Below are 13,487 nucleotides of genomic sequence, written 5' to 3' on the forward strand. Positions count from 1 at the left end.
ACTGTGTTATATCCTTCTGACTTTGCTTCAGAAAGAAGCAAGATCACGCGGGTGCCTGCCGCCTCTTGTGTGGAGTGGAGGTGGGCCGTGTTTCTTCCAGTTGAGGAGGCAGCATAACCATCATTACCACCACTGACTGTTAGTTCTAGTATAGTCAACCAACTAGTCGGTCACCTTCAAAGTGAGGGATGGACGATCAACGAAGAAAAGTCATGCCTACATCCTGTAGATGACATCACGTTCCTCAGCACCCAATATATTGGTTCCATCCGCCACAGAATCTCACATGATGGTCCTAACATTGATCCATTAAAGACATTCCTCCCTGTTACTAAGAGACACTTCCAACAGCTTTTAGGTCATATAAATTGGTACCGGCATTATGTTGAACCCAGACATTTGGCGCTCCTCACTAAGTTGCAGCGACAGATCCATGACAAATCCGGAAAATCCACACCCTGGATGAAAGGAGATCAGCGGAACCTGCTTCGCCTGCTAGCCACGGTTAAAAACACACAGCTCCACGCCATCGATCTGGGTGAGCCATTAACTGTAACCCTTGGGTTCACCACAAACCACGTGTGGGCTGTTGTGCACAACCCTCGCGATGAGCTAGTATACACTGCCCATAAGACGCTTCAGGCGGCACAACATTGGTATGGAGCTATAGGGAAAATCCTCCTAGCTGGACAGCTAGTGGAGCCATTAGCAAGGGGTATGGAACACTACGCGCTCCCGGTGCCACATTGTTACCCTTGCTGGGTGCGGAAAAAGTCGACCCGCGTTTTCAGGGGGAGCCTAAAACGTGGAATACATTGGTGCTTACCCACCATTACAACTGGCACTGCTGGAAGTTTGAAGATACGACGCCCAATCCTAGCCCGGGAGATGAGGAAAAGGTCCCTACACTGTATGGAACCTCTGCCCCGGCATGGATGGCTTCAGATGGAACCTCCCGACACGGCAGAGGCTATGGGTACTATTGCAAGGCTTGTCACGATAAGGAAATATTTCAAGCCTACCTGGATGACAACTCGGCCCAAAAATGTGAGTTGTTAGGATTCCTCACGGTACTGGAGCATTGTCTGACACATCATGACGATACGCTCCCAGTTCCAATCATCGCAATCGACTCGCAGTACATTTACAAGATTCTTACTGGTACAGCCCTTCCTACTGAAAATTTGGATGATTGGCAAGACATCTGGAAAACGTTAACTAAATTTGCACGGCTCCCATTGGTTAGGCACACTAAGTCACACCGTCTGGATACTGATCCAGTACATGAGGTCATCGATAAACTCTTAGAAGACCCACTCTGGACCGACGTAGTTTTGCCTATCACATCTACCTCCGGTCCTGAAGTAAACCCATTCCTCATGTGGCTTCATGAAAATTGGGGCCACCCGGGACCACGAGCTTGCCATCAACGTCGGCGACAAACCATTACGGAGCCGGCCTCGTATGGAGTTCGGCATGATTGGGAAAAGGTAGCTCAGGCCTGTGAGATATGTGCTAAGGAGAAGTGTCATAGAACCAAACATCAGCTCGGAGCTTTCGACTCTTCGCAGTTCCAGGCAGGAAAAGTCTGGCAGGTAGATCTGCTAGGAGCGCTCCCAGGGTCTAATCCGCCAAATAAAGGATTATTTGTTGTCGATTTGGGAACAAGACAGTTACAAGTTATTCCCTAACGGAAAAGCAATGCCACTGCTGTTGTTTCTGCTTCAACTGCTGTATTTGCCACCTGGCAACCTCCTCATGAGATTCAGTCTGATGGGGGACCCCCGTTTAACTCTCACGCTCTAGACAGATTTGCTCGTCTTCACAATGTAGCATGGCATCTCCATCTGCCGTACCACCCGCAGTCCAATGGCGTTGTAGAAAGACACATAGGCCTGTACAAAGAACAACTTCGTCTCAGAGGAGGAGGGACGTTTAAAAACTGGACTAAATTCAATCATGATGTTCTCATCTCACTGAACACCACAAAACCGTTATGGGACAAAGCTAATGTCAAGAAACCTCTACCTTGGGAACCTAAGTTCCAACCAGATGAGTTTGTGTGGATCTCAATACCACACCCCCACCAAGCTCATCCGCAAGTTCACAAGGGAACAGTTCAACGGTCGGGACAGTATCCTAATACCTATTCTGTCCTATTAGAGGAAAAGCCCGATCATCCCCCTATTATCGCTCATCACAACTGGATGACTCGTCGTTCCGACGTTTACCTAGTATCTTTATAGTAAATTCAATTATGATTTTCTTTTCTTTTCTTTTGTTGTTGATTTCTTTCTTTACAGGCCTAACCTCAACAAAGCAGTAATCTACAACCGCTCGATTGTGAGATCCATCGAGCACCCAACTGCGGTTCCCTCGAGTCAACGTAGTGACGGCCATGGAGGGGGCACCGAGGCAGCGAATGTCCGTCGGGTCAGAACTCGCTCTGGCGCTGCTCCTCTCTCATTTCTGCTGCAGTGTGTTAGTTAGACCTACTGTTGATCCGTACGTAACAACAGTTTGGGGGAAGAATGTCACATTAAGGTGTATAATTGACATGAATGAAACCATAATACAAGTTTCATGGGAAAAGATATATGATAAAAGTGCACAAACTATTGTTGTGCATCATCCCGAATATGGGGTCTCTATTCAAAGAAAATACCACAGGAGGGTGTTATCTAGAAGTTCTTCGCCCATTGATGCGACAATCAGTCTGCACAATGTGAGTTTCTATGATGAAGGAAAGTATATATGCAAAGTAACTACATTCCCATTGGGAAATACACAATCGGTAACAATTGTAACTGTACTGGTTGAGCCCACTGTAAGGTTTACCAAGGGGCCAAATTCTCTAATAGATGATGGAAAGTGGGCAGTGGCAGCCATTTGTACAGCAGCCACTGGGAAACCCGCTGCAAATATAAGTTGGGAAGGAGACTTTAGTAAAGTGGAGTGTAGTTCAATTTCCTTTCCAAATAGAATGGTAACAGTTATAAGCCGATATAAGATCATTCCCACTAAATTTGCGAGGGGAAGACGTATAACTTGTATCGTGAAACACCCAGCTTTAAACAAAGAAATAAGATACGCTCACGAACTAGACATCCAATATGCTCCTGAAGTGTCAATAACTGGCTATGATAAAAATTGGTTTGTTGGACAAAGAAATATTCAGCTTAAGTGCAAAACTAATTCCAATCCACCACCTATAAAGTTTACCTGGGCCAGATTAGATGGACAATGGCCTAAAGGCTTACTGTCTGTAAACAATACTCTGCATTTCAATAGCCCACTAACCCACAATCATGGCGGGACTGACATTTGTAGGGTGACAAATTCCCTTGGTAAAAGAAGCAATCAAAAGACTATTTACGTATTAGATCTCTCCACCATCACTACCACACGATCACCCACGGTTTCATGGTATCCTTCAACGAATAGCATTATGGGTTTAGCGTCAACATTAACCTTAACAGTAACGCAGGGACGCAGTCGGGGTACCATCATCGGTAGTGCAGTAGGGATAAGTCTCTTTCTAGTACTGGGAAGTATTTTAATTGGCATTGTCTGCTATGGGAGAAGATGGACGTTTCGCTACGAGTACTTCGTTATGAACTGCATTTCACTAGCTAATAAGAGGGGGGAGTCCCAAACAGATGTTCTCCCATCAGATGATGACCAATAGTTGTTGTTATATGTTTAAGTTACTGTATTTTGTAGTTTGTTAAAAAGACCGGTCTGTAGAAATTGTTTGTTTGTATTGTGCCCGCCTCTGCTCCAGAAGGCACTCTCGGGCAACTCTTGTGTGGGTGACTAACCGGACCTGCCTCGCTCTTGCTGGGGATGCCTTGGGGTGCTGCTTTGTTTCCCTTGCGGGTCGTACCTGTAGGGTCGGTCCACCCTTTCCCTGGATCCTTTTGGTCCCCGGCCTGGTCTTCATTTCCACACCTAGATAAGAAGTCCGCCACGGTGTTGGTTTTCCCGGGTCAGTATGTGACGCGGAATTTATACGGTTGGAGCGCTAATGCCCACCGGGTGATCCGAGCATTATCGGACTTGGCTGTACTTAGCCACTTCAGTGGGGCGTGGTCCATCACTAGTGTAAATTCCCTGCCCATCAGGTAGTACCTGAAGTAATCCACCGCCCACCGAATTGCCATGCACTCGTGCTCGATAGTGGCGTACCTTTTTTCTGCCGGTAGTAGCTTGCGGCTCGCGTATGCCACAGGTCTTTCGCCCCCCCCCCCCTTGGGTGAGGACTGCACCCACCGCCGTCTCCAAGGCGTCCGCCTGCAAGATAAAGGGTTTTCGGAAGTCAGGGGTATGAATTATGACGTCTTCGCATAATGCCCTCTTCAACTTTTCAAAACTTTGTATCATTTCCTCCGACCACCTGACTACTCCCGTTTTCCGCCCTTTGAGGGCCCCCGACAGGGGTGCTGCTAATTCTGCGAAATGGGGTACAAATCGCCTATAATAGTTGGTTAGTCCCAGAAAGGACCATAACTGGCGACAATCTTGTGGGGCCGTAAAATTTCGGATAATTTCTACTTTGTCGGCCAAAGGTTTAATTGTGCCCCTGCCGACCAAGAATCCCAAATATTTTGTTTCTTTCTGCGCAAAAGCGCACTTCCGAGGATTTGCGGTTAGGCCGACGCGCCTCAACTCTGCGAGGACGGCCCGAAGGGCTCCCTTGTGTTGCTCTCAAGTCCGGGTGTATATGATGATGTCATCTATATACACTGCTGCATATTCGGTGTGGGGCACCAGGATTTGGTCCATCAAACGTTGGAATGTTGCGGTGGCGCCGTGCAATCCAAAAGGCATCCTAACAAATTCGTACAGCCCCCACGGGGTGCCGAATGCCGTCTTCTGCTGGTCTCTCTTGGCTACCGGAATCTGCCAATATCCCTTGGCCATGTCAAGGGTCAATATATACCATGCGTCTCCTATCCTTTCTACCAGCTCTGCCATGTGGGGCATGGGGAATGCATCAAAGACTGCCATGGCATTCAAGCGCTGGTAGTCCACACAAAGTCTTAATGATCCGTCCGGCTTACGCACAAGTATCAATGGGCTTCTCCAGGGACTTCTGGAAGGCCGGATAACTCCTAGCTGCAACATGGACTCAACTTCTTTGCGGACCGTTTCCAGGAGATGGTGGGGAATGGGTCGCCATCTCTCCCTCACTATTGCCCCAGGGGGTGTTTTTGTGGCATGGCACGCATTCCGAACCCAGGCGGGCTCTTCGCGAAAGACCCCTCTGAATTCATTTATCAGGGTTTGGGCCTCTCGCTGTTGTGCCAGAGTTAGTTCCTCCCCCAGCCTGACCGGGGTATTTTCTGAAGCGGGCTCCATCCTTCTTTCCGGCCCTTGGGGTCCTAGTTCTTCGTCCTCGGCCTTGGAAAAGGCTGCCCAGCCCTTGGGATCCCGCCATTCCCGCAGGAGGTTTACGTGATAGATCTGCTTCTCCCGGAGGTGTCCGGGTCTGTGAACCTCATAATCTACGGGCCCCACCCGGCGGAGGATCTCGAACGGCCCCTGCCACTGCGTTAGGAGCTTACTGGTGGACGTGGGGAGCAATACCAGGACCCTCTGCCCCAGTTCGAATTCTTGCTCCTTGGCCCGGCGATCATACTGGCCCTTTTGGCGGGTTTGGGCTTCCCTGAGGTCCTCGTGGGCCAGATCCCGGGCCAATCTGATCCTCTGTTGGAACGTCTGCTGGTATGTCTTCGGCTCCTGGGAGGGTCCTTCTCCTCGCTCCCATTCTTCTCTTAGGACCTGTAATAGGCTCCGCGGGCGATGCCCCAATACTAGCTCGAATGGTGAGAACTTTGTGGATTCTTGGGGGGTGTCCCTGAGAGTGAATAGTATTAGGGGGAGGAGGAGGTCCCATTTCCGGGGATCCCCCTGTATGCACCGGCGCAATGCCCGTTTTATGGTTCCGTTAAGGCGTTCTACCAGCCCGTTGGTCTGGGGATGGTAGACCGAGGTGCGGAGCTGCTTTATCTGAAGGGTCTGGCATACCGATCTTAGAACCCCAGACATGAAATTTTTCCCTTGGTCTGTCAGGATTTCTTGTGGGATCCCCACTCGGGCTATCCAGTTTATTAGTTCCTCCGTGATACGCGGGGCCGTTACCGTTCGCAGGGGGATTGCCTCCGGGTATCGGGTGGAATAGTCCATGATAACTAGGATATATTGGTGACCCGAGCTACTGCGGGGCACAGGGCCCACGACGTCTAATGTGATCCTCGAGAACAGGGTGGTAATAACAGACATGGATTGGAGGGGGGCCTGAGGAGGGCATTCGGTTCTGGTCTTTTGACAAATGGGGCAGGCCGCACACCGGCGGGCTACTTCCTCCCTCATCCCGGGCCAAAAAAACCATCTGTTCACCTTCGCGAGGGTTTTGTCTCGGCCCAGATGCCCCCCTACGGGGCTTGCATGCGCCAACTTCCAAATAGCCTGGCGGAATTGGGCGGGCACCACTAGCTGCGGACCCTCAACCTCCTCCCCCCCGTCCCCCTGTAGGCGGTACAGGAGTCGATCCCTTACCTCAAAGTGGGCTCGTCCTTCCGTTGTCAACGTAGAGGCCCTCTGGGTACCTTGGGCCTGCTCTCGAAGTGCCCCAATCTCCGGATCCTTCTCCTGGGCGTCGCGGAACAGGAGACTACTCGTGAGGTTGTCGAGGTCCAACATATTCGCCTCATCTGCTGGCCCTTTGCCTTCTTCCAGCTCGCCCAACCAGCCCTCTCGGCCCTGGATCCTTTTACAGGCCACTTCTGCGTCCCTTACCCTGTCTAAGACGTCGTAGATCGGTGCCCAGTCGTGCCCCAGGAGCATTTCACAGGCTAACCGGGGCACCGCGCCCACCAGGAGTTCTCCCTGATGCTCCGTTACCTGTAGGCGGACCCACTGGCACTCGGTCTGCTTCGCATCCCCATGGAGGCAGGGAATTCTCATGGGGGAAGCTGTCCCCCGACGGTGCGGTGGTATCAAATCTTCCCTGATGAAGGATTGAGCACATCGCGAATCCAAGGTAGCTCACACGGGGCGGCCTTCCACCCACGCTGTGACAACTGGGCACTTCCAAGCCACGTTCCCTCCGCCAACCACATAACTGCAGTCCATAGGCTCACTGAGGCCTTGGCCTCGCCACCGCTCTGCTGGGGCTTTTGTTTGGTTATCCGGGGCCCACCATTCTGTGGCCTGCCGCGGGCATTCTCTGGAAAAATGGCCCTTCTGCCCGCACCGGAAACATACCGTATCCCTGGGAGTCCCTCGGTCGGGTGGACGCCTGCGCTCCGGTTCTCGTGGGGCTGCCATCGAGGGGCCCTGGCTCCTTCTCTCCCTGGGGTAGTATGCCTCCGAGGCAGAGAAAACTTCGGCCAACCTCAGAGCTTCCTCACAATTCTGTGGGGTATGCTGCCGGACCCATCGTTGCGTCCGCTCCTCTAAGTCGTTCTTGAACTGCTCCAGGACGATCTGGTCGGCTAGTGCCTCTCGGTCATGCCCCGCTGGGCTCACCCACTTATCCAGCAAGTCATGCAACTGTTGTAACAGCTGTCTCGGCTGTCTTATCTCATGGCCCTTCTTAGCTCGGAATCGGCGCCGGTAGTGCTCGGGGTTGATCTCCAAGCGATATAAGATGGCTTCCTTTACGGACTCGTAGTCCAGGGCATCCTCCCTCAACAGGGCCCGGTACGCGGCTTGGGCCTTGCCCACTACTAAGGCCCCCAGCTGGCTGGCCCAGTATCTCTTATCCAACCCTGCCACGAGGGCATTCCGTTCAAAGGCCTCAATATATGCCTCCGGGTCATCCTCTTTAGTCATTTTAGGCATCTTAAAGGATGCCAGGCTGTGCTGGCGCCAGTCTTGTTGCTGGTCCAACATCAGAAAAACTCAGAGAAAGAAGCTGGACCATCTGAAACTTGCACTTTCTCTTGAAACTTATGATCAATGAACTGCCTGCCTCCAGAGGCAATCTCCACCTGCCTCTGGATGATACTCCTTAGTAATCTACTTCTTGGGAGAGGGGCTAGATTATGCATTGGGTCCCCTTGGTTCAGCTGATTAAGGGAGAACACTATTTGTGCTTAAAACAGAGGGATGATCCCCAAGTTCTTGAAGTGGGTCAAGTACCTTCAAGGGCTACTAGGCCTGTGTTTCCCAGGAGGCACAGACCTATGATCAATCCAGAGCCTGGGTGTTGGCAGCGTTACCCCCAGGCTAGTGGCTGTGCTCCAGGAAGGGGGTCGGCCAGATGTGAGGCACCCCCAGACAGGCACTAGGAGCCTGGAAGTCAGTTGGGTGCAGTGAGGTCGGTGCCTTAGTGCAGGAGCACCAACGTTCGCCCACCACAAGGGCAACAGGGCAGGACTGCCGTCACTGTGCATATGCCGCATCCCCTGCCTGCCCTCGTGCCCCTTGCTAGACAAGTCCACAGGTTACTGAGTTTCAAAGCTCCAATGTGCTGAGCATGAGGTGGAGCCAGTGTCCTGGTCCTGTTGTAGTCCTTCTCGCTGTCTCCAGGTCTAGTTGCATATGTCTCCTTTTCATTCTCTCTCTTCACTTCCCCTCCCAAGGGGTCTTTAAACAACCTGCACCAGGTGTTGACTTTCCAGATGGAGTTGGCTATATCCTCTTCACTCTCACTCACTGATTTCCGGTGGTGAGACTGAAGTTCACTCAGAAACATTTTAACGCAGTCTGTTTGATTGAGCTTGGTGTGCCTGTATAACAGGAGGTTCCTGTATTGCCGCACGGCGCTTCTGACAAAGGACACAAACTGATTGAAAAGCATTGACTGGGACCTCTGCTCCTCAGTCAGCTGTCCATAAATCTCTACCTCCCTTGTCATCAGCCTGACTCCCATCATTCTTTCAAGGAGCCGGCTTACCTTTCCTTCTAGTGACAGGCTCTTCCTCTTCACTCAGCAGCCTGGCTTCTGAAAATCCCTTTCTGTCTTTCTTTTTTTAACCCCTAGCACACCACAGGTATCCCAGGAAACATGAATGCACCCACCACAGGGCTGAAAGTCACATGGACAGGGGATCCCTCCTATCTCGGTAGCTCATTCTGGCAGGCTCCGCACACTTCCTCCACATCTAACATTGCCTTGGAGAGACTCCGACTTTCTCTGAGGATTTCAAGGTGCCCGAGGGTGCCACAGTCGCTGCTTGAGAAACCCTCTTTCACAAGCCTGGACACGCAGCAGCTCCTTGGGTCCAAGGGGTCAGTGGAACTCATGCCACGGTCCCTGTGTGTGGCTGCACCAGGTACTGGTGGCTGTGTCTGAATTTGTTGCTGGTTTCTCGCCCTTGGTTTTGGCACCACGGTGTGGCCAAGCCAGGAACAAAGCTTCAGGACTGAGGGAAAAGCACAGCACATCCTCAGGAGGAGAAAGAGCAAAAAAAAAAGAAGCATTTAGCAGAGGATGGTTTCGATCCATCGACCTCTGGGTTATGGGCCCAGCACGCTCCCGCTGCGCCACTCTGCTGTGGGTATCCTAAAGTTGTCATCATGCTTCAAATAGCATCTTCATGATCCCCTTTGATAGCACAAGTATTTAGTACTGTAGCCTGTGCCTCGGCTGGAGGGACTCTGCGTTGGAAATGCAGCCCTGCCACATGCTCCTGCCTCGGGTTGTGGACAGACAGCTCTTGCCACTGCTCTGCGACAGTGGTGCCCCAGGACCTGCTCTTGCGCCATCTCTGCCCATGGCACCAGCTGCCGCCATCCCCTCCAAGGCTCTGCATCCCCCACAGGACAGTTCCCCTGGGGCTCAGTCCTCGGACCTGCACTGTTCAACATCTTCATCAGTGACTTGGACGAGGGGGTAAAAAGCACCTTGCAGCATACCTACAGGCTGGGGAACTCCCTTCTCGTCAGTGCAGAGGCAGAAAAGGATCTTGGAGTCATTATTGCTGCCAAAATGAACATGGGCTGAGTGTGGGGACGCTGTCAGGAAGGCCAACCACACCTTGTCATACATCCACAGATGCATCTCAAGCAGGTCCAAGGAGGTGATCCTCCTCCTCTATGCGACACTGGTCAGGCTGCAGTTGGAGTACTGCATCCAGTCCTGGGTGCCGCAATTCAGGAGGGATGTGGACAGCATTGAGAGGGTCCAGAGGAGGGCCGCCAGTGTGATGGGGGGCAGCAGGGCAGGCCCTACGAGGAGAGGCTACGGGACCTGAACCTGTTCAGCCTCCACAAGAGAAGGCTGAGGGGGGATCTAGTGGCCTGTTATAACTAGTCAGGGGGGACTAGCAATCATTGGGGGAGTCCCTGTCCCCAGAGCACTACCAGGAGTGACTAGAAATAATGCTCACAAGCTGGCAGAGGGTAGATTCAGACTAGACATCAGGAGGCGCTACTTCACTGTCAGGGTGGCTAGGATCTGGAACCAGCTTCCAAGAGAAGTGGTGCTGGCTTCTACCCTGGGGTCTTTAAGAGGAGGCTAGATGAACAAATTGCTGGGGTCGTTTGACCCCACTACTATTTCCTGTCATGGCAGGGGGTCGGACTTGATGATCTGTCAAGGTCCCTTCCTACCCTACAAACTATGAATCTATGACCCGCCTCTGACAACACAAGTATTTTATACTGCAGCCTCCGCCTCGGCAGGAGGGACGCTGGGGTTGGAAGTGCCCGCCCCATGCCCGGCCAGCTCCGACCTGCCCAGCAGAGATGAAGCCAGGCCTTGCTGCCACTCTCAGCTGGGGTGGGAGGCAGTTGCCTGGTGTGAGCCGAGCAGAGTAGTGGGAGCCTGCGATGTTCGGGCACCGAAGGCAGCTCACCTCCTCCTGGGGCCTTGCCCCTTGTGTGCAGGGTTAGCTCCCAGTTCAAGGCCTGGAGCTTCTTTAGGCCTATGGAAGACAAGGGCTGATGGAAATGAAATGGTGAAAGAACAATGCTACAAATAACCGTGCCAAGGACCGGAGGGACCCAGTGAAAATGAGCACCGTGGCTGGAACCGGAGGGAGAATAGCGACCGGCCCCACCTGGCCCAAGGCTGGAGCCCGCCCGGCAACTCAGACCAGTTGGACCCTCTCCCCAGACCTCCAGGGATCCCCGCTCCCATGCAACACACCCGCTTGTGCCACCTCCCTGCTCAGGGTCTGCTCCTGGGCTGTGCTCTGCTCCTCTCTCCCAGCTCTGTGGTCCCAGACCCTCCTCTGATGTCCAGGGAAGGCTGGACACTCCCCGGGTTGCACCAGTCCGGGATGGGCAGAAGCAGGTGCAAATCCACAGGTTCTGACATGATCCCATATCCCCAGTTGGAGAAATCTGAGAGGCCAGGAGTGGAGCAGGACTAGGGCCCTGCGAAACAGAAACACAGTACCAGGGTTTCCTCCTTGTTTAGCTGATTGGCAACTGCAGATTTGGCCTGCGTTGGTGGTATAGTGGTGAGCATAGCTGCCTTCCAAGCAGTTGACCCGGGTTCGATTCCCGGCCAACGCAGATCCTCCTTTTTTCCCCCCACTTTTGCTTCCTTCCTCAGCCCTCAATATCCACACTGCGAGAGAAGGGAGGGAAGAGAAACATGATGCCAAGAAAAACAGTGAGGATCTCTCCAGTCCAGAGGGGCGGAGGCTTTTCCCCGTGGTTTAGGAATTTGCTCAGGTGCCCTAAGAGTTGGATAAGGCCAGTGTTTCTTAACCTGTGGTATGTGTACCCTTGGGGTACGCGAGACACACACAGGGTGTTGGCGGGTGCTGCATTTCGGGCTTTACCTTCATAGACCAGAAGTTCCTGCTGCCACCCCTCCCACTGAGTCCGGTGCACCAGGCATTCACACCCCAGCATCAGTGTGCCAGGGGATAGGGAGGGAGGCCCCACGCAGGCTGCTTTGGCCCAGGCCACGGTGGAAAAAGTGGGACTTGGCTTATGGCTGCGAGAATGGAAGTGCCACGGAGGGGCTTCCAGTTTCCCTTTTGCCGCCTCGCTTGGCAGGGGACAAATAAGGTAGCAGGTGGAGAACCACTGGATTAGCTGACAGGTGGGGAGCGGCTCCCACCGGATCCCTCTCTGCACAAGCAGGCCGAGCCGGGGCAGCAGAGAGGGGTGATCTTGGCTCCGGTTCACCGCAGGCTCCAGCAGATGAAACCTTTCACGCTCGCTCGCCCTGCTCACCACACTGGCAGACAGTGCAGCCCCGAGTGGAGATGAGCCCCTCCCACTTGGGGTTTTTCAGCTGAAGGGAGGCAGAGGCAAGGCAGAGGAGATGGAAGGAGGCTCAGGGGGAAGAGAGGGACACGGGACATTCACACAGGAGTGACCTTCCATGTGACCGATGCCCGGCAGCCTTTGCCAAGCCCCTGGGGAGGGCTCAGCCCCGTCCTCATCCCCACATGTCCTGGCACCGTTACAGAGGGGCTGGAGTGTGAGAGGGTGAGCACCAGCTGTCCAGCCTGAGAACACCTCTGGACAAGGCCAAATCCCCACCTGCCTTCTCCCAGCTGCACCTGCCCCTACAGTGGCCACAACACACGTCCTTGTCCCGCTCCTGGCAACAGCTGGCTCTTGGGAGCCTGACTCCCTTCTCCATGGCCCAGGGCTGAGCGACAGCTCCAGCACCAGCCTTGTCCTTGTCAGGGTCATGGTGAGTGTCCCTGTTGTCCCACGGGCACCCCAGGTTGGATGCCCCAATGATGTGGTGCTGCTTTTCCCTCTCACCAAACCCCACAGCCCCTCCCTGTGCTCCCTCCACCAGCGCTTCCCTGCCGGGTCCACGGGGCAGCAAATAAAACCCCGGGACCCCACACACACACGGGCTTTGCTTGCAGCCTTCAGCCCGGCCACTCCTGCCTCCCACTCCATGCCCCGTGCACCACTCCCCCCGGCAGCCTCCCCCTCCATGCATCCTGCTGGGACCCAGCATGGCGAGTGCTGCGAGGGCTGGTGCAGGGCTGGCACTGCTGGAGCAGGGAAGCGCAGGCACTTGTGTCCCCACAGGATCAGCAGCCACGGGCCCCAGGGGACACTTGTGACCAGCGCAGGGCTGGGCTGGGCTGGGCTGGAGGAGCCTGGACAGCACGGGGTTAGGTCCGTGCGCTCTGGCGGCGGCGGAGCAGGGAAGCAGCCCGCTGCCTGGGACAGGGGCCGGCGGCGCTCATGGCCTGCTCCTCTGCTGCCCGTGTCCTGCGGCAGCTGCTGGGCGGAGCCGGCAGTGAGAGAGGGGCGGGTCTGAATGACTGCTCGTCCCAGGAGCTGTCGTACGGTGGCCGGTTAGCTCAGTTGGTTAGAGCGTGGTGCTAATAACGCCAAGGTCGCGGGTTCGATCCCCGTACGGGCCACAGAGCGGAGTCCTTTTGTGTCCTACTTCCTTCTCCTCCTCTTTCTCGTGCAAAAACCACCCGCCCTCCACCTCTGCTCCTTGGGAGGGAAAGGGAGCAGGAGTTGACTTCCTGCACGGCTCAGCTCTGCTCCAGAAAGTGCTGTTGCAAGGCCCAGGTCCGTCCCCGCAGGCAGCAGGA

General features: G+C 54.0%; 1 non-coding gene across 1 annotated transcript; it reads left to right on the top strand.

The window, feature by feature from the left end:
• Nucleotides 1-11,400: 11,400 nt before the first annotated feature.
• Nucleotides 11,401-11,472, top strand: TRNAG-UCC (transfer RNA glycine (anticodon UCC)). The gene has a single exon. It is a non-coding gene; the product is annotated as a tRNA-Gly (tRNA).
• Nucleotides 11,473-13,487: the final 2,015 nt, after the last annotated feature.

Source organism: Alligator mississippiensis, unplaced genomic scaffold (genome assembly GCF_030867095.1).
Source record: "Alligator mississippiensis isolate rAllMis1 unplaced genomic scaffold, rAllMis1 scaffold_41, whole genome shotgun sequence".
NCBI lineage: Eukaryota > Metazoa > Chordata > Crocodylia > Alligatoridae > Alligator > Alligator mississippiensis.